The sequence below is a fragment of the Zeugodacus cucurbitae genome, chromosome 6 (genome assembly GCF_028554725.1).
Source record: "Zeugodacus cucurbitae isolate PBARC_wt_2022May chromosome 6, idZeuCucr1.2, whole genome shotgun sequence".
Taxonomy (NCBI): domain Eukaryota; kingdom Metazoa; phylum Arthropoda; class Insecta; order Diptera; family Tephritidae; genus Zeugodacus; species Zeugodacus cucurbitae.
The window spans coordinates 66,614,589-66,642,523 of record NC_071671.1 but is presented as its reverse complement, the minus strand read 5'-3'; the positions used below and the strand labels follow the sequence as shown (position 1 = coordinate 66,642,523).

At 36.2% G+C, this 27,935-nt stretch overlaps 1 protein-coding gene across 3 annotated transcripts in view; it reads right to left on the bottom strand.

Annotated features, from left to right (window-relative positions):
- The window catches only part of LOC105211703 (protocadherin-like wing polarity protein stan), a 95,697-nt gene that overhangs the window by 33,426 nt on the left and 34,336 nt on the right, over positions 1 to 27,935 (bottom strand). For all 3 annotated transcript variants that reach the window (XR_008471751.1, XM_011183284.3, XM_054233393.1), the window contains exons 3-4: positions 25,419 to 25,443; positions 11,416 to 11,493 (exon numbers count right to left, since the gene is read on the bottom strand). The gene's annotated coding sequence lies outside the window, so the exon portion shown is untranslated. The remainder of the gene's footprint in view (positions 1 to 11,415; positions 11,494 to 25,418; positions 25,444 to 27,935) is intronic.

The window sequence follows — 27,935 nt, the reverse complement described above, 5'->3', positions numbered from 1 at the left end:
CGAGTAGAGCACCACCAAGTTGTTGTAAGTAGAATTAGAAGCCGCAAGGCATATTTGCCGCACACACCTAGAAGAACTCTATATGTGCTTATGTGTGACTCTACATACATATATTCACGCTAACGCTAACGGTTTTAAGTGTATAAAACAGTAATCTATTTGGCCTTGATTATCTACCACGGCTGCTTACAGACCGTCGTAACACTTTCTCAGCGCCAAAGCTTAGCTTGTAATTACTGCACAAGTATGCTTAGGCGCTAATGATTTGCCGGTGAACGTGTAATCAACAGATAATTTCACTTATGTGCTTGGCATAGTTGAGTAAATACAGCGCAAAAGTTGTTATGATGCTGATATGAGAAGAAATGTAAATAAAGTTACCGTTAGTGGTGGGAACAAAAAAATTTGGAGAATTTATTTAAATTTAAAACTATATTATATAGGTAACTTAAAGCTTCGTAGTCTAAGAAGAGGAAGCTTTTCCAAAAGTCTATCAGTTATTGAGAGACTGTTTACAAGCAGTTCTAAGACGCACAACATCTTTAGAAGAAGCAGCTGGGTCCATTTTAGTGCTAATATTTTCTTTTTTTTTTATTTTTAATTCACCTTATTTTATTTCTACAAGATTTGACACCCTCATCTACTCTAAACGACTCTATGAGGTCATATCCCAGCTGCCGTTTATCTCTTAATTTCTTTTTCTGTATGTCCTTCGTGCTGGCCAGTAAACGTTATCTTCTTTTGATTTAAAATACTTCATTGACTATTCCTTTTTATTCTGCTACTGCAACAATTTTCCCTCTTTATCAACTTCCTGTCGAGCATTTATACTTCTAACTTCTGTCTAAAAAGTTTCTTCTCCAAAAGGCTCTCCTATTTTGTATGTGTGTCTGTACCTAACAGTTATGTACTATATGTCGATATGATTGTGTGTGTTTGAATTTGGTACAATCTCCTTATAGTTAGTGTCTGCTAAGCATCTTATATTGCTTATTTTATGTCATTCTCTTTTGGTGTCTCGTTTTTGCTCTTCTAGGTAGCTTAGACGAAGGTGAAATTGACGCAAAGCAATGAAGGCGAGATTAAAGTAAATTGATGGAGAGGATTTCGTTGACACAAATTCGAAAATATCTTATTTGTGACAGTTTTAGGCAGACAGTACTTAGAATTATGATTTGAGGTTTGGCATATACAAATATGGTGCTTATCTTCGCTTGGAAATAATACAAAGTATGTGAACTGAAAGTATTTTGTGGCATTTTAAGCCACCTACGAATAACTGAGTAACTTTTTTATGGCGAAAGATCAAATTTTGTATCGAATATGTGTGTGATGAATTCGGTGAATATTGAAATCGAAAGCTCCATTTAAGCTCCATGGTAAGCTTAAAGCTCACTTCAAAGATCAACATTGCTTGGAATAATACAAAGAGTGTGAACTGAACACCCTTGATGTGACTTTAAGCCACCTTCGAATAACTGATGAGCTTTGTGAAAGCTTAAAGCTCCATGGAAAGCTTAAAGTTCACTTGAAAGTTCAATTTCTAACTCTGAAACGCTCGGAAGTCTAGTGATCTCAGAATTCAATACAAATATAACCGATTTTTGCACAGCTAATTTTAAACTCTCTCTCTCTTTTCTCTCTCTCTCTCTCTCTCTCTCTCTCTATAATATAACATAATAAGTACCGAATAAAATTCACTTACAAAAAATATAGTAAATTACTATTCTAAAGGTCAAAAGGTCACGCATATTCAAAAAAAAAGTACTCTTAATATTTTGCATTTCGCCAAGCTAAAACTTACATATATGCACTCTAATCCATATACATAACAATTTTTTTCATCCCAAACTAATTAAAAGCTATAGCAAAGGCAAAGCCAAAGTAGCAAAAGTCAAAGCCAGCGAAATGAGCAAACATACAAAAAGCGCAGAGAGCCAAGTATGCAGTTATGAGTCTTTCATTAAGTTCAAGTACTTGCATAACGGTACACATTTTTGTTTTTTTGCTAACTTTTAAAATACGCGTAAAAATGTTAAATACATTTTTGCTTTTCGGTGAAGCATACAAACTTTAACTATTAGATTAAATGACTTTGCGTAGTCTGTAGAGTCGTTATCCTTGCGCCATGAAGTTTGCGTGAGACTGTCTTCACATTGTCACACGAGCACTTTGCGTGATATTAGAGAGTGGTGTATGAGAGCTCAAGGGGCGCAAAATTGAAAAGACACTACAAGGCAGTGGAAATGCATGCGACTCTTGTTTATTATATGGCTGTGAGTGAAGACCCTGTAGGAAATGATAAAATACAAAAGATCTCGATTTGTTTTAGGATAGTTTACGATATTGTTTTTTAGAAATAGTGATTGATATCAATTAGTTTAAGATAGAAAACTTTTTCTGCAAATTAAAAAAATATATATTTTTGAAAAAAAAAACAATACTTCATGAAATATTATAAATTTTAGTAATATATTCCAGTAATTGAGTTATGTAGACCTTTCAACGCCATAAATTCATAAAACATAGTTATTTCGATAAATCAGAGACTTTACTCGAATATCTCAATTTCCTACAGGTCATCTATGGCTGTTAAATTTTGATTGCATTCACAGATATGTCTTTAACTTGTTGAAATTGTTTACTCTGTGTTTATTTTCTGTTGGCGTTGTTTCTGAGGTCATCGTAGAAACAATTATATTTTAAGCTTTTATACCCTGTAGGAAATCTTATATGGGTTTGTAATATACATTTAATAATGAAATAAGAAAGCAGATACAAAAAATTAAAAATTTTGGGAGAAACAATTTTTTCAAGGAGGGAAAGATCTATTAACCATTATATAGGTCTGAGGCTTTAAGGGGCGAATTACGGTTCAGAAACCGACTCTAGAGAATTGAATGCTTCAGGGAAACACCATAACTAGATCAAACTAAGATTTTTAATACATTTCAGAGCACCAAAGCTCTTTTCCGCTCATAAGGCTTCAGATCCTACATTACTTATATCATTTAATCGGGTTAACACTTGTCGCCCACTAACTATTTCCGGTTGGGTAGCCACAAATAAATACATACATTCACATCCATGCACATTTATTAAAGTGTGTTGATGATACTCTCTAGCCACAACCAGCATACGTGGCACATCGCATGTCGTTTCCTACTTTGTCTCCTGTCTAGACAAAGTAATTTTTATATTGCATACCGCATACTCCATTCAAAACATTGCATTCAAACTAGTGAAATAAATACACAGCAATTAAGTGCATGAGACGAAAAATGTTGCTGTCGTTTTTCGATTTAGTAAATTTAGGATTAAGCGGATTTTCTAAATTAATAGGAAATATATGAGCAACCAAGAAGTGCTTTCAATCGAGAGCGATTACAATTTCATTACAATTTTAGTATTGAAAGATGTCTCGACCTCGAGATTTCTAGCATTATAATTGAATTTGACAACATATTTGGGGATCATATTTTGATGGCGACACACATATGGAGGCACTATACTTCTCAGAGCGTCAGAGAAATTTTTTGGAAATTGGATTTTCCAGTTCCGAGAGTGTTCTCAACTTCCCCAAAAAATTGGTTTTGACCTTGATTTAAACTCAAGATCTCTACTTGAATATACTCTCGTATATTAAGCTCGTAATTGAGCATTCTCAAATATGTACTAATACTAAATTATTCCTATTCTTAATTTAAAATTATAAACTAGTCTATTTTAAAACAATTAAAGCAGCAACCGCTGAGTCATTGCTCACAAAATGGCGCGTGCCCACGTCTTTGTGTTCGTGGCTTCGTACTTTTATTACAATTACAAACCACATCCTGTAGAAAGGAAGCACAACAACGACTTGAGAAGTTAAGCTTTCGCCTTTGATTCTTAATTTCATTTGTTATCTTTTGATTTGTTTACCGATAAATTTAATTAAAAATTCATTGCACTCAGCTCAACATCGCCACAATGCTACAGTGCTGGCAGTCATCAAACAAACGCCAACACACAGTGAAGCTGAGTAAACCAAAGGCGGTTGTGGTTGAGTGTAGGAGTGTGAGTGGATATCTATCAACCACAAGCATCTAGCACTTGTGAGCGGAAAGAGCAAAGAACGCCTGCTGATTGCCGCAAATACTTTGCCTCCCGCGCCCGCTGTTGTCGCTGTCACCTGTTTTCCACAAATGCCGTGCCACATGCACGCCCACTAGCACGCGCGTTGAGGCACAGACACACACACATATATAGAAGCATTTCTAGAGTGACGCAGCAAGTGCTCGCGAGATAAATGAACTCCAGCGACAGGGTTTAGTGGCAGCGCGGTGGCGTTGAAGGCGCATAAATATACGCCTACTCGCACAAAGGCACACACACACTTGCACACATAGAGAGAGTGAGTAACGGTGGTTTTTGTGCACAATTGCAACAAATTAAAACCATCCTTTAGGCTTACAAAATGCGCCGAGCGCGGCAGCGACAGCCAAAGCAAAGCAAAGTAAAGTAAAGTAAGCAACTAACGAGCGATTTGATTATGCAAGTACAAGGATCACAATATGCAGACACATGTATGTACTTGTGTATGTGTGTGTGTGAGTGCTTGAGTGGCGCACCTGAGGGCAAATAGTTGGTGTTGTGCGGCGGCAACTCTTGCAACTGCCGCATGCCACATGCCGCTGCACTTCTTGTGCAACTCATGCACTAGCTGCTTGTTGTTGTTGTTGTTTTATATCTTTTTTATGCATTTTTACTCGGCGCTCGCGGCGAAGTTTTGCATTTGTTAACTGTCTCCTGTGGCATACAACTTCCTTCTACACTGCTGCACTTTGAAGTTGTTGCCATTTGAGAAACGCGGCGACGCTGTATCGCTATGCAACTGTGTCTATATGTAGCCTAACGTCGATAGTCGCTTGTGTTGCGTATACGCCGTGTCGCCATACAAGTGAGCGCATGCAAAAAGTACCGCAGTTTAGTGCATTAATACCAGCATAGATTGCGCTCTAGCAGACACCAGGCAGGCAAATAAAATGCAATTAAAGCTTAAACCGAAAAACCAACAACACACGCGCGTTTCTATGCATTTTAATATAAAGTAAGCAACTAATTTTCGCTGCCGCACTTTTTTTTAGTGCTAACTGTCAAGTGAAAAGCCAAAGTTACTACTGTTACCGTTGAAGTGGTGAGAAGAGCAGCGGAAGCGATGAAGTTGCAAGTGCCAATTAGATGCGGATGAGCTTAGCGCGTGTAAGTAATCCTGTTGTACATGTGTCTTGGCTGTTTATGAGGAAGTGAGACTAAGTAATTGGTTATGCATAGAATTAAAAAAATAAATTCTGAAATAATTTATGAAGCATTGCTTGACTAATATTAGAGCATATTCTAATGTAGTATGTATATAGGTAAAGCTGGTAAAAATATTATTTTCCAACAGTAGACGCCTACATCAACCTCCTGTCAAGCTTCGGAGCATCCGAGAAAAATCTTAAGAACCATTTCCTTCAGCAGGGATTGACCACCAACATGTCTTTTCAATAGCTGTGATGTATTCTTTAAAACCGATCCCTGGGATTCCCTCCTTATATGACAAAACGTTTTCAATAGGTAAGAAGAGAAGCTAAAATCTTTGGTCGTGGGATGGGTCATGGCCTTTGTGATGAAAGCGACCATAACCTGTCTTAAAATACACGGCATGTCTCCCAATTTCATCTCTTTCTATATAAAGGGATCCGTCAAATACACAACGCCTTGACGGTCTGTTGTATCTGCGCTAATATTATGATATCCGTCATCGGATGCTTGAAGAGTTTGAACGAACTATCGAGAAGGACGAAGAATGCTATATAATTTACCTGAAGCACTCCAATGGTATCCTCACTCCAATTTCCAGTTTCATCTCTAAAATAATCGTAGAATGCAGAAAACCTTGCGAGAATACGCCTAGTCCTTAGGGATACGCAATTTTTTTCACTGTAAACTGTAAGTCGTAAGCTGAGCGATCCATGGTGTCAAAAAATTTGCCTCTATATTTTCAGTGCTTCCACGAAGTATGAACCCTCTTGGGTAACTTTGGATACAAAACTGAAGCTTTCGGATTATTCATATATGTATAAATTCTCTTCCTACCCAAATATTAATTATACTCTCGCAACAAAAGTTGCTAAGAGAGTATTATAGTTTTGTTCACATAACGGTTGTTTGTAAGTCATAAAACTAAACGAGTTAGATATAGGGTTATATATATCAAAATGATCAGGGTGGCGAGACGAGCCAAAATCCGAATGTCTGTCTATCCGTCCGTCCGTGCAACGGATAACTTGAGTAAAAATTGAGAAATCTTGATGAAACTTGGAACACATGTTCCTTGGGACCGTGAGAGAGTTGGTTTCAAAAATGGGCAAATCGGACCACTGCCACGCCCACAAAATGGCGAAAACCGAAAACACATAAAGTGTCATAACTAAGTCAAAAATAAAGTTTTAAAGGTTAAATTTGGAACAAATTTGGATGCATATTTGGATGTAATTTTTTTTGGGAAAGTGGGCGTGGCCCCGCCCCCAAATCGGTTATTTGTATATATCTCGCAAACCAATAAAGCCATATAAACCAAACTTTCTGTAGTCGGTTCTCTTTCGTACCCCCACCACAAACCATGAAATTAGTTGAAATCGGATAATAACCACGTCCACCTCCCATACAAAGGTTATGTTGAAAATTACTAAAAGTGGGTTATCTTACTAATGAAACATGTTAGAAACACTAAATTTTATAGAAGAAACAGCAGAAAGAAGCTGCACTCAGATTTTTTTACAAAATGGAAAATGGGCGTGGCATCGCCCATTTATGAGTCAAAAACCTTATCTCAGGAACTGCTCGACCGATTCGAATGAAATTCGGTATATAATATTTTCTTCATTCCCTGATGACACGTGTGGAATGGCTGAAATCGGTCCACAACCACGACAACTTCCCATATAACTCAATTTTGAACTCCATCTTATTCCTTCACTTTATAATATATACATAAAGAACCAATGAAGATAGCGAAATAAAACTTTACACAAGTACTGTATATGATCTGTGGCATCACTTGTGAAAAATTGTCGAAATCGGACTATAACTTTTCAAAGCCCCGAATATCGAATATGTGCCCCATGGTAATTTTTCAGCGAAAATTTCGGTAAATCTCTCAGATATATTAATTAAATTTAGAGGAAATATTTTTCTTCTAATAGTGTAACTTGCCCTAGCTCTCATGTACCTAATTATAGGACTTTCAAATTGGGTCAAATTGTGTGTTATCTTAATAAAAATATATCAATGAATTGCGAGAATATAAAATGATCGGTTGCACACGAACTTAGCCTTTCCTTACTTATTATTCTTGTTTTTAATTTTTGAATATTGCAACAAAAATGTTCAACATTTCTTTGCTGGTTAAAATTTTAGTCCATTGCGCCGAAATGTAGGCAACATTTTTGATAAATTTTTGGGAACTCAATATTAAATAAAAGTGAAAAGTGTTCTTTAACCTTGTAACCAATAATTCATAAGAAGATTTTCCCAGCTAATTTAATAGTGGTATATCATTTGTCGATCAATTTGTTTCAAGTTCAAATTATTACCTTGAATATATATGCTTCACTATTAAGAAGATCAATAAATTTCTTAAAAAACATAAACATAATTTCCCATAAAGAATACCAGAAATCAACCATTACTACAGAAAGGAAATTAAATTCACAAGCGAAAGTGCAACTCATTTTCATGAGATCGCACACACACAAGTGCATATGAGTACAAGTGTATGTGTGTGTGTGTGTGTGTGTATAAACAACATTCAATTTCAGTCATTACGATTTAAATTACTTAAGAACGAAAGCGTCGCCAATTAAAGAGAGGAAGTACTTTAAGCATTCACCCGAGCGGTTAACGATGGCAAATGATGTGTTAATGACAGACGGAAACGATGCAGTGGAGAGAAATTGAGAGTCAGCCAACGCCGACACAAGCATACACATGGCATATACATAAAAATAATTCTACGATGATGATGAAATGGTGTAAAGGGAGGGAGCCCAAAGGAAATGCACGCAAATGCAAATGCAAAGGATATCAACGAGTTGTAAAGGAATGGCATGAAATGGAAAGGAAGGTGGAGGTGGAGGTAGATATGAATGCAAGAAAATGACATTACAGCGGTAAGCAGGAACATTATGCTGTGTTTTCTGTACGTTTTCTTCCAGCACATACATGTCGTGAAGCTAGCAAGCTGGTGTGAGCCAGTGTCGAGGCTGTGTGATATAAAATGTGCGCATAGCAATGTCCTTTTGCTGCGCCGCCGTACAGCAGAGTTGTCATAAATGGAGGACACCGCAAATGCAGCTCATCAGCCAGACGTGGCACACAACATAGCATAGCACAGCATAGCGCAGCACAGGATGCGGAGATGCCGTTGCAGCAGGATGTACTTTTTTAACGCAATTGTGCTGGCACAAACACATTTAAATTTGCGCTTACACGTGTTCGTTTATACATGTGTATGTATGTGTGTTTGTAAAGTGGTGTGCCTGCAACACAACCTGCCACATGCCACAGGGCCAAAGACAGGCGCACAGCAATGTAATGTGACAGCTTTATGAATTTAACAACAACAAGTTGACTTTGTCGCTTCCAAGCCGTTGTGTTGTTGTTGGCTTGTTGACTGCCTGCCTGGCTGGCTGCTTGGTTGCTTGGTTGCTTGGTTGCTTCATATAAAGATGTGGCCATGAGTTGTGTGAGCCACGGCCTAACCAGCTGCCTCATTTGGCACGCAAATGCAAACGTAATGCCGGCAGATAAGTCGCAGGATACAAGTGTTTATATGTCCACACACATACATACATATCTACATATGTCATATGCATAAATATTTCCAGGCCTTGCGCCGAGAAGTTCCGATGCATGCAATGAGCATGAAATTCCTACTTAAGGCTTAAAATCATAGCTGCTGGGTACAAGTATGTTTGTATGTGTGTGTGTGAGTGTGTGAGTGTGTGAGTGTGTGAGTGTGTGAGTGTTGTGTAGTCAGCACGTGATGCTGCAACCTTTGCATAAATACCACATGAAATGAGTTGGTTGCATATATTTCTGAAAGTTTTTTTATTTTTATTTTATTTGTCTTGTTTTTTGCTTGAGTGCGCTCCAGCAGCACTGGCATAGGAAAACCGCACGCAATTAAACTGATGGCAGATTTGCTGGCTGCATACAGCTGTGTTTGACTCACACCGGGAGCCCTCTAGATTATTGAAGGCTTAACAAAGATACAACAGAGAGAAATGAAATGAAAATAAAAATAAAAAAAAAAAACAAATACAAAACAGTAACTGCTTGAGCAGCCGCAAAAGCTGGGACATGCAGAAGTAAGTTTGTAGCTGAAGCAGCCACAGCCGCTGGCTATTCGTGTTGTCTACAATGTGCAACAAAGCTGCAACTCCGACACACAAAAAGTGTGCACAAACAGAAATTACATTTATTTGCGGGTTAACAGGCGGTGGCAGTTTATTTGTTTGTCTCATTTCTTTATCTCTTTGCTTTCTTCTAACGCGGCACAAGTGTTGCTTCACAGCGTTTTGAAGTGTTGCAAGAAATTCAAATTCCTCCCTTAAGTGACGCAAATGCCAACGGATGTCGGTGCCGGCAAGTGGTGGAAAATGATGCATTGATGGTTGTGGTGAATCCCTGAAACGCAGAGACAGTGGGGGATTTAATAAGTGAATCGCTCTGGCTTACTTGACTGGTCTTGAGACTTTGAAATTTTAATTGAAGAAGGATTTTATAGACCAATATAACTGATATTGCGAAATATTTTTCACAAATATTATGGATATGATGACTAAAATATAGCCTAAATTGATATTTTAACCGCATTTTACAACAATGATCGAACAATTGTTTGAAAAGATCACTTAGAACACTTTTAAAACAAAACGTTGCCTACATTTTGGCGCGGAGTGAAAAAATGTTTTAATGAAAAGTAAGCTCCAATATGCAACATTTCAATTAAGCCACTTCGCTTAGAGTATCTATAACTTAGTCTGTACCCCCTTTTTGGCACTAGATATTTTGAAAACTCCTTTCTCTCTATAAACCCCACCACTGTCTCTCGAACTTTTGCACTGCTTATGTTTTTGCGCTCAACTGCTTGGCTGTTAGCTGTGATGGCATGTCGCAACAGCAGTTGACGCAGCTTCTTCTCCAACAACTCAAGTATAAGTATGTGTCTCGTTCTATGCAAATTTATGCAACGCATGCTTGTCTTTACTCAACTTCAAGTTGCATTGCTTTACTTGCAAGCATAGATCCTTCAGATATTTTTTTAGGTATGTGTGGTTATTAGGATCACTTTGCCATAACATGTCACATAAATTAAAATATGTAAGAAATTTCATTTGCATTTTTGTGCGTTTGAGAAAATTTTTTTTATATTATTTTATGATTTATTAACAAAATTACTTTATTGTTTGTTACTTATAATGGCATTACCTTTATTACCTCTGTGGATGTCACTTGTAACTGCCATAAAAGCTCTTTGAGCGTTTCAAAAGTGTGGTTTACTCTTCAGTGATTAGAATTTGAGCGATGGAAGGTATTTGAGGAACAAGGTTGAACTGAATTTGAGTGTATGAAAAGCGCTTGAATATATTTCTCACTTAATGAATTTTAAATAAATATTTGCTGTGCAAAATTTTCAGCGCCATCTATCCGATATACGTTTTGATAATTTTTTGTATAAAAAACTTTCAAAAAAAAAACTTGGAAAAGCATTGGAGTATATTCAACTCCATATATATATTTTTTTAAGATTTTGTTGTAAACACAGCTTACTTAAATAGTTAAAAGAAAGTGCAGATTTTGAAAAGAATTTCACTAAACGATTTCGCATTAACAATTCTGATATAGAATTAGATATATATGTAGCACATATAATGCGCTGCCACTGCTGTCTGCAATCTTGTTTACTACTTAAATGCTTTTCTCTTTTGGCGATGTCGCAGCTGGCTTATGAAGAGTAGAACGTAAATAGTCGCAGTGAATGTACTAATTGAAAGGTAAAGTCTTAGCGTGAAAAATATGAAACTTAAATGCTGAGTAAACTTATTTTAATTTCGCATTGCTACAGACAAACGACCTACAATGAGATGAGGTGTCTTCTATTTCGCTGGTAATCTTATACCCGTAAAGAATGTAAATTTTCACATAATGGTATTGACGTAAAGAAAGAAAGCAAGACGAAGCGCCAATTAAAATAAAGTACTTATTATATTATTAGAAAACGCATTAAAACCGAAAAAAAATATTATTTAATTTTGCTTTTCTATTTTTTATAAAGCAGCTTACATTGCTTTGAGGTGAAAATTGCTGAGTAACACTGTAGCTTACCTTAACTTTTATGCTGATAATGACTGCAAGTAATTCACTGTGTTGTTGTTCTGTATATGAGAACATTTTGTGACAAATCTGTAAGAGAGAAGAAGTAAATTTGAGTAAAATATATTTTTATTGCATCGCCTGGATGTAGGCTACATTTAATTGTTATTGAGTATATTAAAAGCAAATCGTTGCCTACATTTAGGACAATATTTAAATTAATTTCAAAGATTATAGCTTATCATGCTTAAGAATTTCAAAATTGAAACATTAAATAATGTAACTCAGCTTTAAGGGCAAAAAAATCAAAATATAATTCTGTCACCTGGCTGATACGCAAGCAACGCAATCGAGCAGCAATTATGGACCAGCTTATGAGCTTATTGATTTAATTGTTTCTTACATGGAAATCCGTAAGCTTTAAGTCTAGTTTACATTTACAATTCAGTAGCTCGCAGAGATTATAAGGATTAGACACTTTAGTTATATATATATAATACAATATTATTAAATTGCTTACGAAGCTATGTTTTCCAACTGCTGACACAACTCGTTTGCTAAAATAGAAAACAAGTGAGTTTAAATTGCTTTTATTTTAATTGAAGGGTAGCTGCGCAAGGATGTGAGCAATGAAGGGAAAGAGAATAAATTATCTAACGAATATAGACAAACATATGCGCTAGTAGACACATACATAAGTGTCTTTAAAATAAGCGGCAGCAGCATTTGCTGGGAGGAGTTTTCGCTTTAAACACAGACACATGATTACCAGAGATGCCTGTAGGTATGCATGTGTGTGTTTTTATATAATATATGACAAATGGAAATTCATAGAAATATATTCGTTGGGAAGTTCGTTGTATTCCCAAGGGTGGCGGCGGCGTGTAGGCGGCTTTCAAACTTTTGCGATTGACACAAGCGCATATGTCAAATTATTTACAAGCTCATATGTGTATGTATGAGTGTGGTGTTTTTTTAATTTTGTTTGCATGTTTGTATGTGTGTGTGCTATGTAAAGCAGAATATTGCTGTGTAATCTTGCGTTTAAATGACATGCAAATTGTCAATATTGTTTGGCATGTGTGTAAACATGTCCTTATATATGTATGTGAATGTGTATGTGTTTTTAGCTAGAACTGTAAGTAATTACTTTTATGACGCAGGAAAAAAGTGTGGAAAGTGTAGGAATCAAATTTTATGTCGAAAGTTTTGACGAATTTTGTATGAAATAAATTAAGAAGCTTACACTGGCAGCTTAGTAATAAACATTTTATGTATTAACATGTCATTCATGCGAAAGTTCGAAACATATTTAGTTGAAGCTAGAAATTCATATTCGAATTTAGCATTTGAAAAGTATATTTTGAGTGATGTGATGGCGTAAAAATATTCGAAAATTTAGAAATTTTACAAATTCATAAAATTCATATAAAAAAATATGATTTTAGACACTGAAATGAGTTTTCGAAAGAAATTTTTCAAATCTGTGTAGAATCGAGTTAAGCTGTTTTGGTTGTTAAGTGACTTTAAATCGGTATTTTTTATGATTCTTTATTAATACATCTAATTTGACAAGATTCTAAATAAAATTTTTCATTATTTAGTAGAAACAGGTTAAGCTGTCTTTCGTGTTAAGTCACTTTAAACCGATATTTCCGAAAGGGCACTTATGCTTGTAAGCAGTTAAGAGTCTGTTGATTTTCATGAATTTTTGAAATTATTTACATGCTTACATATGTATGTGAGTATATAATTTCTGCAGAAGCATTAAGTATTTATGCTATTTCATTGAGTACAGCGACAGCTAGAAATTGAAAAATGACTTTTGCCTTATTTGTCGGGCACTTAACTTCCACAATGGAAAATTATTGCAAACCCATCTAAATTTATTTTCAACGACATAATTTTTCATGCCACTGACAAAGCACTTGCGAGCACATACACACACAAACACATACAGTTCTAACACACAACGACGCGTGCACTTTTCGTTAGAAATTTGCCATTTTTAATTTTGCTAAAATTTCTTCGCGCCACCAGCCACCAACCAGCAGTTATCTATGCTTGAACATATGCATACACACTCACTCTTGCAGGCGCTTGCAGTGAGTGTAGTGGCGAAAAACACAATAGACACAATCAATCAAAGTGGTTTTGGCAGCATTTGGAGGGTTTGTGCAATGACAATCAGCTCGCTGCCACCGGTCGCACACGCAACACTCAGGAGGCGCGTTCCCATATTCAACCAACTCCCCATGGTGTGTGTGTGTGTGGGGTGGCATTGCATACAAAGGCACAGTGGAGGCGCTGCGCCGCTTCGTTGCACAACAACTAAAGGCGAATAATGAATGTTACAATGAGCACTTTGTTTGCTTGATTTCACACACACTCCCATAAGCACATACATACATATTCATACAGTCATGCAGGGGACATTGCATATTATTCGCGTTTTAAGTAATATCCTGTTTTTTGTCGTGTAAAATTTCATATTTTACAGTTATTTTGTGTACTACTTTTGTGCAACGCGGTTTCCTTTGACAAATGGCGCGTATTACTGATTCACATTTTTTTTTCTCAATAAAGTAAAATGGAACACAAGACAGGCATAAATCAATGCAAAGCAAACGACAATACACAAAGTCATAAGGGTAGTTGCAGAAGCTTTGAACTCTCAATTTGATATAAAATATATATTTGCTTAAATATTTCTAATTTTCTTTTTATTTATAAACACTCTAAAATAATTTGAAAATGAATTTTATAAAAATTCTGAAATCCCATAAAGTTTCTTAAATGTCTTACATTAATAATTCACCTTTCACTAAGTTGATTTCACTTACTCTTTTGGCAGTTAACAGTGTTCTTTGAAGACAGTTTATCAAGAATGAAAGCAAAAGAAACTTATTTAATATTAAAGTTATTTTACCGTTTTCTTATTTCCATTTTAAGTGAACCAAATTATAATACCCTTGTGCCTGCTATTTAAAAGTCGAAAAGTCAAAATAAGTAGCTTACTAAGAAAAGCGCTTATAAAGTAATGCAAAAGATGTAAATAGTAGCGTTTAGTTGATAGTCTACAAATACAAAAATTCTTCATTATACACATGAAAGTCATCTAGTAAGCATTTCTTAGAAACAAAAGACACTTTGAATTACTTATTAACATTACCAAAAAATGTTGGGGCTTGAAAGTGATGATGTACTAAAAAGAGTACCGAAGAAGTGAGATAGGTTTAGAGTTTATTCACGAATTAAACTCTTTTATCAAGGCAACTCTTCTCAGAATTAAAAGCCGGTTATGCTTAAGCTCTACTCTCTTATAAAAAATTTACAAGTGAACAACAATCTAGTCATATATAGTCAGTCAGTAATAAAATAAAGGAGCATATCCCGTTTAAAGTAGTACACCTGGTGTACCTTTCTTCGATTTATTTCAGTTGCTTGTTCGATACGCCAATCTATTCTAAGTTCTTTTGACTTCTAGAATTCGTGTATTATTAGCTGTCACTTCAGTGAACTTCTTCAACTCGGGTTTGACTAGAGTTTTATAATTTAAAATGGTTGGAAAGCCAATAAAATGAAGAGAAGACACCTATAATGGTTGGTCGTGTTTGAAAACATATTTGATCTCCGTTCTGTTCTGTTAATTTGTTAATTTATATATGTATATTTATTATGTTTACAAAATATTCGATGCCTCCTGGGTATTGTTGATTGCTTGCTTGTGTCACCTCAGTATTTTTGTTGCAGTAACTTTACGAGTGATTTGGGAAAATACTTTTTTTCATTGGACAGCTTTAAAGCCGTAATTTCTGCTTCAGATGCCCATCAAGAGTAGTCTCTACCTGCGTAGGCAAAAAACTAAAGTCTCAGTACTGAAGATAAGCTTAGCGCACAGTAGAAGACCATCGTCATAAGTGTTGTTGCTTTCTGGCTTTACACTACTTCTTCATCTTGAGTATGCTGTGATTTTCTTGCTACACTCTAATTTCTTACTCAAACGCTTCCACCTGAGTGCCCACTTCCAGTTGCAGTGTCTCAACTGATTTATAGTTCAACATTTTTTAAACGATTTTTAGCTTCTTCGCCGTTGAAGCCGCTTTCTTAAGGCCGATTTTTTTTGTCATTGTTTTGCTCGCTTTTCTTCTCTGTTGTTTTCGAAGCTTTTTCTGCTGGTTTTTCGCAAATACACAACCTGCTAAACGGCATATTTATGTGCTCCATGTGTGATTGTGTTAGTTGCTGTGTATGTGTGTGTAAGCCGGCAGGTTTTTCGCCAGTTCGTTTGTCACGCCCATTCGCCTGTCCGCCCCTGTTGCAGCGCTTGTAATATAGTTTGTATTATGCAATTAATTCTTGTCCAAAGTGTCATGTAGAACGATTTATTTATAATCAATGTGGCTTATCTAGCCCAGCCTAGACTTGTCAAGCTGACAGTGCATATTCATAGTTGAAGCATAAATGTGATGTTTAATCAATTACTTACATGAGTATATATGTAGGGACAAGCAAATACATATATTCGTAGTTAAATCAGTGACGAATGAGAAACTCATATGAATATGTATAAATACTGAATTTTAGAATATTATTGATAATCCCGAAATTTCGTGAACTCAAAGTTTGCTAAACCCGTTAATTCGAGATTATTTAATTACAACTGAAAACTTCGTGATCTAAAAATGACCAATCCCGATATTTCGAGATTAGAGAATTGCAACTAAATATTTTGTGACTTAAATGTTTTTTTGTTTTTATTTTAGCAAAGAATTCTTCGAAAAATAGTAAACCCACTGCTTCATTACGCCAACCACTAATTCTTAAACCGACTCACTCCGCAATGCGCCAAAACAAATTGCCTTCACTCTGTAAACTACACTTTAGTTGCCAAGTGGGCTTACTAAATTGCCTGGAAAACTAAAAAAAAATTTAATAAAATAAAAAATAAAAAGTAAAAACAACAAAAGAGTGAAAAAAGTTAAGTTGCTTAAGTTAAATGTTCACTTAAATGGCCAACTCGTCGACGGTGGACGGTGGACGCGAATAAAAAATAGCGCGCTAACAGAAAAAAATTCAAAGACAAATGAGGAACAATGCACAAGGAGTACGGAGAATGGAGACAAAAACAACAATGGCAAATAATTGTGGCAAAACGTGCTCAAGTTGGAGCGCTTGCATTTTGTTTTTGTATTTTTTGCAGTTTCCTTTACATTCTCATTCTGGCTCATGCACTTCACTATTATATTCTGCTGCACTATGCCACCATTCTACTTGTTAAGGTGACTTGTTGTTGTCTTGCTGAAAGGAACAGGTTAATTCTTGTTAAGAAGCATACAAAATACACTAAAATAAATTGAAATTAAAATATTTTATTTGGCCTTTAAAAACATTTGTGTTTCGTCTTAACTGACCTCTAGGCTGACAATAGCAATTTACAGCCATAAAAGCATTCAACATTTGTTGGCCTTTAAGAACTTCCGCTCAATTTATTTTTTATCGCTTTTATTGCTATTGTGTGACATTATTTTGCATGTCTTTTGTAATTCTCGTGTCATAAAAATATGGAATCGTCCAAATATTCGGTGTTGATAATGTAATAATAAAAGTTTGTTTGTTACAATAACAATAATAATAATAAATGTAACAAAAAGGCAAGAAAACAACGTAGAGTTTGCTTCAGTAGTGGCTATAAATAATTGTTGTAATGGACATTATACTCTAGGTGTAAGAGTGCTTAAACAAATCGGCATTTTTTTAGTGTCTTAAGTGGATGAAGAAAAATGTAACGTTTAAATTTTTGAACACAATTTACATCAGTTCTGCCTAGAAAACTGAACTCGCGAAGCAATTCAAGCAAAAATCATATGCATTTCCTTCTTAGAAAAAAGCAATACTTTGAACCATGAAAATATGTCCAATTGTCTAAAAATCAAATTGTCCAAATAAGGTTACACGTGTTCTTATGAGTTTGGCGATATTCGTTTCTTAAAAGCTCACACTTCGTTGCTTGTTCGAGAATTCCCCTCAGCCTGCATATTCGCCGAGTGGCTCCGAGTCCCTTTTTCCTAATTCCAAAAATAACAAGTAAGGAAGGGCTAAGTTCTGGTGTAACCGAACATTTTATACTCTCGCAATTTATTTATTTAACTTTATTTATATAGTTTATAGAGGTTGGCGTGTTTATTATCCAATTTCAACTAATTTCATGGTGTGTGATGGGGTACCTAAAGGAACTGACTGCAGAAAGTTTGGTTTATATAGCTTTATTGGTTTGCGAGATATATACAAATAACCGATTTGGAGGCGGGGCCACGCCCATTTCCCCAAAAAAAATACATCCAAATATGCCCCTTCATAGTGCGATCCTTCATACCAAATTTTATTTCCATAGCTTTATTTATGGCTTAGTTATGACACTTTTTGTGTTTTCGGTTTTCGCCATTTTGTGGGCGTGGCAGTGGTCCGATTTTCGAAAGCAACACTCTCACGGTCCCAAGGAACGTGTGTTCCAAGTTTCATCAAGATATCTAAATTTTTACTCACGTTATCCGTTGCACGGACGGACGGACAGACGGACATACGGACAGACAGACATTCGGATTTGAACTCCACTCTTCACCCTGATCACTTTGGTATATATAACCCTATATCTAACTCGTTTAGTTTTGGGTGTTACAAACAACCAATATGTGAACAAAACTATAATACTCTCTTATCAACTTTTGTTGCGAGAGTATAAAAAGAACCTTAAAGGGCCATCGAAACATCGGCGAAAGAGCCAAGGTTATCCCGAAAATCGATTTTGAGAGCTGTTTCGACGATTGGATTAAAATCAAAAGTTAGTGTTATCCATAAACCACATGCTTAGCTTATTAGAGTGACCAACAAACGATCAGAGGCACTTCGAGAGAACCTTTGCATAAGAATTTCGGAGATTCTAGTCATACCTCTAGGTCTTTATCTTGACCTTGCTGTATTGATTTCATCATCCTCAGTTAATTGATAAATATTTCTAAATTCTCTAAGGAATATTTTAGGACTCTATTGTGGTGGTAAATTATACTATGATATCGAGCTTAAGAAAAGATGGAGCTCAAAATTAAATACCTTTATTACAATTAAAACAACAAAAAGTATCTCTTCTCCCACAAAAAGTGTTTTATAATGTTTGAAAGACTCGATTTATATTTTCTAAAAGCGCACATAGTGAGTGCTATTAAAAGGCAACCAACGCTAATCAGCTGCAATTAATCAAGTAATTTTGTTTGTAATTAAGTACTGTGTGTGTCTGCGTGTCTACATAAAGCATTACGCAATTCTCGCTACTCAACAAATCATTAAAATCAACACTTTGATGAATTAATCAAGTCTAAAATTGTTAAATAGGCACTCAATTGCCGGGGCACCACAGGGAGTTTAGCGAAAAACAAAAAATAAAAAACTAGAAAAGAAAAACCACAGGAGAGCTTGTTAAGCCGCCACATAATCACGAATGATTATATTTCTTACAATTTGCCACTTTAAAGAAGATGAAGAGGAGGCATAAGAAGGTGCTTTGGTGAATGGAATATTGGCAAAAACACAAGTTATTTATATCTCTTATAATGGATAATATTTTGAACTCCCTCGCATTCAAATTTGACCTACGCTCATTGGTATCAACGCCTGATCGTTGTGGTTGTTGGCAGTCTGTTGTTGTTGGTGGTTGGCTATTTAGTGAACTTGTTGAATGCGTTTGGCGGTTTTGCGTTGTATTTATGCTGCGGCTTTTTGACTAATTAAACAGATTTGCAGCTTTGTTGCTGTACTATACAGTGCGCTCGTTCTCTCGTTCTCCCATTCGCTTAGCGCCGCTGCAGGTCGGTCGTTTTAATCTTTGCGAACAACAAATTGTTGTGGTAAATTCTATTGCTTTTTAGTTTATATTTATTTGCGCGCATTCACTGGAATTTCAGGCATTTTTTATTCCATTTTTATTTATATTTATTTCTCTCCGTTTTATTTCATTTATTTTTGTTGTCCACCTTTTGAATGCCGCCCATAATTTATTTGCTTTGCCGAGTCATTTCGCAAGTTGCACAGCAAAAACTGCAAATAATAAATAAAAAAATAAAATGCAATTTGCCGTTACAAACATACAGCTATTCAAATAACGAAGCGAGCAAACCACCAGCAAAAAACACAAAATACAAAAACAAAAAAATGCATAAAACGCAAGCTTGCCACAAAGCTGCAGCCAAAGCCAAAGTAGCGGATTTACATGCATTTAACAGCTCCGTTTTTCTCACTTCATCTCCCTCTCTCTCATGCGCTAGTTATGCATTTTCTCTGCCCATCCTGCCGAAGTGCAAATTAAACAGAAAATGGCAACGCCGAAAAGCAGTATTTGTGGCGACACTAAACCAGCGCCATGCATGTGTTGTTGCTACCGCTGTTGCATATGTGTGTGTGTGCGTGTGTGCCGTGTGGCGCCATTTTAACAAGTTTTCTCGCAAATACTCACACACATAGACATTTATGGGATTGCGCTTTGGTGTTATTGGCAACTTTTTTGCATTCATTCAACTGCTCCTAGCTAGTTTTTATGCTTTCAGTTTGTAGTTTGCTTTTTTGTTTTTGTTGCTTTGACGTAAAACATACTTGTACATATGTATGTACATACGGTGCATGCCTGCATTTAAGCTATAAATTTATCTAGCAAAAAATTGCCACTTGCCACATGCCGTGCAGCCTAACGAGTTTTGTGGCGCTATTTGACATTTTATCGCTTATAACTGTAAATATGTATATATGGATGTATGTTTGTAGCTATGTATGAGTGCATTAATGTACGGCAGTACGTAAAAAGTTCGATCGCTGATATTACTTATATCCATATAACATGGACACATGGATGACTGATGAAATGTCAAATGATAGATGTATGACAAATGAGGTATCTAGAAAGTTTTAATAGGCCCCTAAATCACTATCTTTTTTAAAGTGTTTTCTCCCATAGATTACACTGTACAATACTCGGCTGATTATTGAAAAAAATAATAATAATTTTTCCGGGTGATTCAGACCAAAGTAAAAAAATTGCATTCTCTGATTTTCAAAGTTAGCCAACAAAATCGAAATATTTGGAAGTTCGAAAAAGGGATTTTCTAAAATAATAAATTAATTACAGGATATAGTTACTGAAAAATCCATTTTTTGGCCATACTCTGTTGGTATATCTCGCCGATCGCACTTATGTTCCATCGTCCTAACGGTCCATGAAAATATATATTTTTATTATGGATCTATATTAACCACAAAACTTTCCTGATCTTACACCAGAAGAAGTGGTTGTCAAAGTCTCCAGTAAATTAAGCGAAAAAAAAACTTAATAAAATCATTCCATTAATTCACAAGATCCATCCCATCTCTTCTTAGTCTCGCTACTTTTTACGGTGTGTAAGTGACAAAATAATACAATATATCATGACGTCGTTTGACAGTTCATTTCGTTTATGACATAACGAGTTCCAATCTTGTACCATATCTTTCTTCAACACAATGTATGTGATTGGCGTTGCAACCGTTTAGCCGGTTATAGCCGAATCGACGATAGTGCGCCACCTCTCTCTCTCCTTCGCAGTTCGGCGCCAGTTGGAGATCCCAAGTGCAACCAGGTCGCTCCCCACCTGGTCCCTCCAACGGAGTGGAGGCCTTCCCCTTCCTCGGCTTCCTCCGGCGGGTACTGCATCGAACACTTTCAGGGCTGGAGTATTTTCGTCCATTCGGATAACATGACCTAGCCAGCGTAGCCGCTGTCTTTTTATTCGCTGAACTATGTCAATGTCGTCGTATAACTCGTATAGCTCGTCGTTCCATCGTCTGCGGTATTCGCCGTTGTCCTCATTCACCTCCAGACCCATTCGCTTCGCCTCCTTATCCATGCGGGAAAAAGCAGAACAAACGGCGCGGTGTTGCTTCAACACAATGCAAGATGTAAATATTACTCGAAATTATCTTGGAGAGTTCTCTTCGCCGAACTATTTGATCCGTTGTTCGAAAAATAGAAAAATTGGAAGGCGTCTTCAATTCAACGCACAAAGCGTTACCTTTAAGGTTTGAAAATAGTAAAGAATACTTTCTAAAGTAACGCAACAGTACCTATAGCAAATCGTTGGATCAGACCATCATCTTCTTATCTACTAGTACAACTAGTGAAATTTTTGTTATAAGAATAACTAGTTTTAGCTAATTATGTTACATTACTTCCTATGTAATTAAAGAAAGCTAAATATTAATCAATACTAATATAACCTTAATAGTTTTCTTTTTTAGAACTTGATAACAGATAAACTCGTAAATAAATGTTTGATAGTTTTTTTTTTGGATAGATAGACTTCTTTCGGGAATTTTTAGACTAATATTAAACTGATAATTATCCACATGTGCCATTTCAGTTGAAATTAATTTTTAAGTTGGTTTAAAATCTGAAGGAGTAGATTAGGGCTAATCCAACTACTTTTTAGCACAGGAGTTAATTGATCAATTAACCTTCTCGATTAAGGCCCTAATTTAGATCGATTTACCATAAAACAGGAAAAACTTATTCTACTACATTATTTTTTAATCGAATACAAATCGAGTTGAAAGTGGAATGCAGCTCTGCTGGTTATTAATTAATAACAATCGGCTGATGAAACTTAACATCTTTTTAAGAACAGCAAAAACAAAAATATGTACCTGCTGATCGTTAATCGAGTGTCCGTCTGTGTAAAATGCTAAAACTGGTTTCTAAATTAAAATCTTAATGTATTACATTAATTTGGCTGTGCGAAAAGGCTATAACTATATTTTGGATATAAAATGAGTGTAGATTTGCAGAGGAAAAAATGTGATAATTTTATGTATATTTTGAATTTAATTTGACATTTCGTGGAAAAAAAATAGTTTAATACATTGTAGTTGAACAATTGCTTTAATTAAATTCCAAGTATTTTTCGTGTCACTAGCATTAAATTACCATATGTCGGCTGTAGTCATAATAACAAAAATGATAATAACTTAAGAAAAAACAACGCTGACATTAAGCAAAACCGGATCAAAAGGCAAATAAAATGGAAACAAAATACAATTATAATTATGATTACATTGCCATTAATAAGGAATCAAGAAACTTGTGAGCAAAACAGCACGAAGCGACAAAAAAAACGTACAGGCAATAAAGAACAGTAATTTGATTGAATGAAAGACGAAAAAAAAACGGAAAAACAGAAAAAGAAAACAACTAAAAAAGCCATTAGTGAAAATGAGCAACAAAAGAGTGTAGGTAGATTGTGAAGATGGCAGCAGAAGCCCCGCTGTTTCGCATGTTTGGCCAACTGTTGACTGCCAGTCGGTTCATCTACCAACTTGTCTGGGGCACTCGATACACATAGACACACACTCGCACGCATTTAGACCAACACAACCGGGAGCAACGTCAGCGCCATGAACATGCGGTGCGCGCGGCATTGTCTACATAAGTGTGGCTGTGTCTGTTTGTAGCGAAGCCGGTCAGTCCAGCCGTAGTACGTGCAGTCGACGGCAGACGTGTCAAACCAGATAGCACACTACAGCCATCACGGCGAGTCCGGCAGGCTGGTCGACCGATCATGCCAGCAGTCGGCGCTCGCTACCCAACGCCCGGTGTGTCTGTGGTCAGTGACCCAAGCAGCGAGACGTCGGCCGTCCGCCGTCGGCAGTCAAACGCAAAGTGAGAGCCGCTGTGCGCCGCATTGACAGCTACAAGCGCGGCAGAAGACACGTTTTAACCGCTGTGAGTTTGGCTGTTTATTATGTTGTTATGAGCGAGTGATTGTGCTTGGATGAATGTCTCGTTGTTTGAGTCTCTGTGCTGGTGTGAGAATGACGCTGTGACTTTGTAAACGTTGGTCAGTTTTGTTGATGAACTTACGAGTTTATCAAAAAAAGTGTAATCTGATGGGGTAATGGGTGGTTCGCATGTAAGTTTGTCGAAGAAGTGAACTACTAGAATGTTTGATAATCTAAAAATTTTACGGCAATTGAATTGTTGTTGTAAACTTTTGGATTCCGGTACAGGGAGAAGAAAATTCGTGCAACCCCATAGGTGGTTAACCCCATCTGAGGTTAAAAACAAGGTCTCTGGATGACGTTGGAAGTCGAAAGAGCTTTCACGATGTAGGTAAATTTCTAAGTTTGATCTAAAACTCACTCTAAATTCACTGCCAAGCCCATCTCAAAGCACCTGGCAAACATTTTTAAATTTCTCTACAGTACTTCCATTTCTTTCAACATTTATTATGGTTATTATTTATTATTACTTCAGTTATTTTTGACGCCATTAATTTTTGTAGCATTAAGGTAAATTCTTTACGTTGGTAAACTGAAATTTAACTTCCCATCGGCATTTTGCGTATATCGCGTGTAGTCTCTCTCACAAATACATAGCGTGTTGTTATTTGTCTACGTAAAACTCTTTGCCGACTGGCTAACTTTTTCATTAGCTATTGCTTTAACACTATATGCTTGTTGCTCTTGTTATTTGTGTTGTTGTATTCTAGCTAATGTTAATGATGGTAAAACACGTGCAAAATGCTAAAAACTTCTTTTGACCGCGCCGCAATGAAATGGCAATTAACTTTTAATTCTCTTCTCTACTCTTTCTTTGCTTACTCAACAAAGTCACTGCCAACCGGTCAACTGCTGGCATTGCGTTCTTTTGCGTCCTTGCTTTTGTTCTCCAAACTTGCAAGCGACCAGCAACAGTGTACGACCTGAGGGGAGTCTGTGGCAGCATCAGTTTGAGTAGCCGTCGGCAAAATTTTAACTTCATTATTAAAGATGAGCAGTTTCATGTATGCACCGGTAAATATTAACTTTTTTTGGTTGCATACAGTTAGTTTTTATGCAGTGCACTATAAATTATGCGAAAGGTATTTGAATTTTTTCTTTGTTTTAGATGGCTATTTGAATGTCGGGAGTATTTATTATAAATGCAACACTGGGTTTTCAATAGTTCTGTTCTATAGACTACAATCTACATAAAGGGTGATCCAAGTAGAGGTACTTTTTTTAATAGCATGGATAGACTTACGCCTGAGCGACGTTTCAACTATTTTACGAAAATTCACATTTTGTAAAGAATGTGTTTCGCGCGCTTCGCTCAACTTATGGTCAATATGATCGGCCTACTGAGCATACTATTCGCAACACCATAACCCAACTTGAGACCCAACAGTCATTGTTGGATAATATTTGACCGAATGAACCACGCCCAGCATCGAGTGAATGAAATATAACAGCAATAGCTGAGAGTGTACATTTCTTCAAAAATGATGCCGGTGAGAACGTAACTGTCAATGGCGACCTATCGATCGAGCTGTGATAACCGACTATTTGATGCCTGAAATTAAAGCTTGTGATTTTTGTTTTCAACAAGACGGCGCTACTCCTCACACATCGCATCCATCAATGGAATCGTGTGATATCACACAGTTAGTCTTTTTCTGTGGGGTTATGTAAAGTTTAGAGTCTTCGATTCAGGCCTTGGAGCAAAACATCATGCTTGTCATTCGCCAGTTACCAGTCGAAATGCTCGAACGAGTCATCGAAAATTGGACTCAACTGATTGCACATCTGAGCCGCGGCCAACATTTGAAAGAGATAATGTTTAGAAAATAAATACCAAAGAATGTTATTTCGAACGATAATAAATGTTCACCATTAAATTTGAATTTTCTGTGTTTGTTCTTTAAAAAGTAGGGAACCTTGAATTTAATCACCCATTCGTCAGATCTGGAGAATAGGAAGGTATATAGAAAGCTATTCGTTTATAGGCCTTGCGTCCACCCTATTAAAATCATATCTCCAAAAACTATCGTGCTTATTACAATAAATGATCTTAGATAATGAAAAAATATTATTTTCCTTAAAATTATCAGTAATTTGCAAATATTTAAATGTGGTTAGAATGCTTAATACAAGTACCTTGAGTGTATTTGTGTTTTACTTACAATTGTTAAATGCACATATTGCAAACTGAAAAGAGAGAATTACACTTATTAATCATATGTAAGAGAATAATTTAAATATAAAATATAAATTTGTAAGTAATTAAGAAATGCGGTCTAACATGTTGATCTCTTCTTTCAATACAAAATACTAAAATTTTAGATATTAGAGATTTAGATATGATCATCGATAATTTCCGGACTCTATAATGAATATAAACTGTGTTTTTTTACTCCAATTTCACAGCATGTTACACATTAAGGAAGTCTACTTTCAAGGAAAATAATCACATTTTGTTATGAAAAGCTAGCAAATATCATGTAAACACTAAAAAGTCATGATAATGTGTTTTCTTTTATATCGAAATATCGCTTGAATTTAAAACAGGAATATATTCAAATTTACACTCCGCCGAACTGCCAGATCTTAGCTTACCTTGCCATTTTCCCCACACAAAATTCCCAGTCGAATACTTTCGTGCGCATTGCATAATTTTAAGGCTAATTAACATTTCCACATGCAAAATAGACGAAGAAGAAGACCAAGTATAAGCGAAAGACAGCAAAGCGGCGAGGAAAAATCAACAGCATCACAAGGCTCGCACAGCGAAGCGGAAACAATAACAAAGACGTTTAATGTAAATATATATATATATGGATGAGGTTTCTAACAACGTCTACACCTTTCCAAGTATGTAGCTGCACGCTCGAGCAGCTGCGGCAAAGAATTTTTTTCGGCGGAATATCTTTTCATAGCTTAGTTGTAGGACGAGAAGCAGAACAGCAATGCTGTAGGTGAGCCAAGTCTTAGTGTTACGCCCACAAATATTCGCTGGCGCGCTTGTGAGTGTGCAGACGGGAAAAGTAAGCAAACTTAAATTAAATTAAGCAAAAGTGTGGGAAAATGCGTTCAAGCATAAATGAAAACACGAGAACAAAAAGTAGGCGGGAGTCGGAAAAAAATTTCAAAAATTAAAAAAAAAAAATATATTCTCAAATGTTGGTAACACCGTGAAATCAGCAGTAAATGAGAGCAAAGTTTCACAGCAGATTTTTAGGTAAAAGTAAGAATGTGATACATATATATTAGTAGATATATGTATATACATATATATATATATTATTCGGATACCAGCACACGCCTCTGGGAGTTAACAGCGGCAAAGGCAGAACTTTGTGGCAGCAGTTACATGTAATGCCACTATAAGTTGCAAGTAATAAGCTGAAATTTACATGCCGCTGCTGTGCACCTAATATGGTATAATAATGCTGCATAAACACCCGCGTCAGTGGCGTGTGAAAATGTGTGGCGCACGCCCTCCCAGGTGTATGAGTGCTGGTGTGCGGTGGCTCGTCGTATAAGCAGCAAGCAGAGATGCTTGCTTTGGTAGAGCGTCGAAGTGAAAAGATGTCATGGCCAGCAATCAAAGCGTATTAGTAGCGAAATTAAGTGAATGTTGGTAATTTGTGGGCTTTGGCTTTCGAAGCTTTACTAACTAACTATGCATAAAATGGTGAGGTGGTGAAATCTATTGCGGCCATCATTACTAGCCATTCGTTGTCAGCTTTTATATTGAAGAGTCAAAATTCAAGGTCTCAAGGGTTTTATTCAAATGTCACCCATTTTATAACGAAAATGTTGGCCTATTTAGTTCAGTTCATATACTGTACTTGCTGACATGGACCCTAAGCATATCTAAAAGCCACCATTATTGTTTGAAGACCTTCAAGTTTATTTAAAGTACAACAACATTTCAAAATTTATAAGTTTTTACACACTTATTCACACTCTCCCATACATATGTATGTACCTTCCCGTTTCTGGCTTAGGTCCATTTTAAAAAAGTAAAATGAGGAAAATTCGAACATGAAATAATATTTTATTTGCAATGAACTAAGAATTGATTACGACCTCTATTCAAAGCTGTCCGTTGACTTTCTCTATGATTATGATGACGTTGGGAACGCTTAGAGTTCGACGCCCTAGTGCGAGCTTGTATATTTCTATTATAATATTTTTTTCTTCAAGCCGCTGCACACGCTCCGTACTCGACTCTCATACTTGGGAGTTTTTGAAATTCTGTTCAGCAAGCAGCTGCGAGCGCTCGTTACTCGACTAACTGGCATGCGATTGCGATGCGAAGAGAGTGACTTTCAAGACGATTTTCAGTTTCAGATCAAGATTCTCCGAGATGCAGTCTTTTTGATACCCTCACCTGTTCCAAAATTGAGATTATAGCAATAAATAAAGCCTATGTTACTCGGGGTGAATGTAGCCTTCCAAAAAGGGTTCTGGTTGATATAAAAATATATATAATTTTCCTAGCCTGTTTGCTGGCTATTTACAGCTCAATTCTCCAGTTGAAGTTTGTATTGACCGCAAAAAGTATGCAATATAATTTTGCTCAAGACTGTTGCCTACATTTCGGCGCAAAGAGTATAGTCTGAGGGAATGAAAGTCAGTGAGGCTATTCGTACCATTTTTTAATACTTTTTTAAAATGTTTTTAAATGGTTTGAC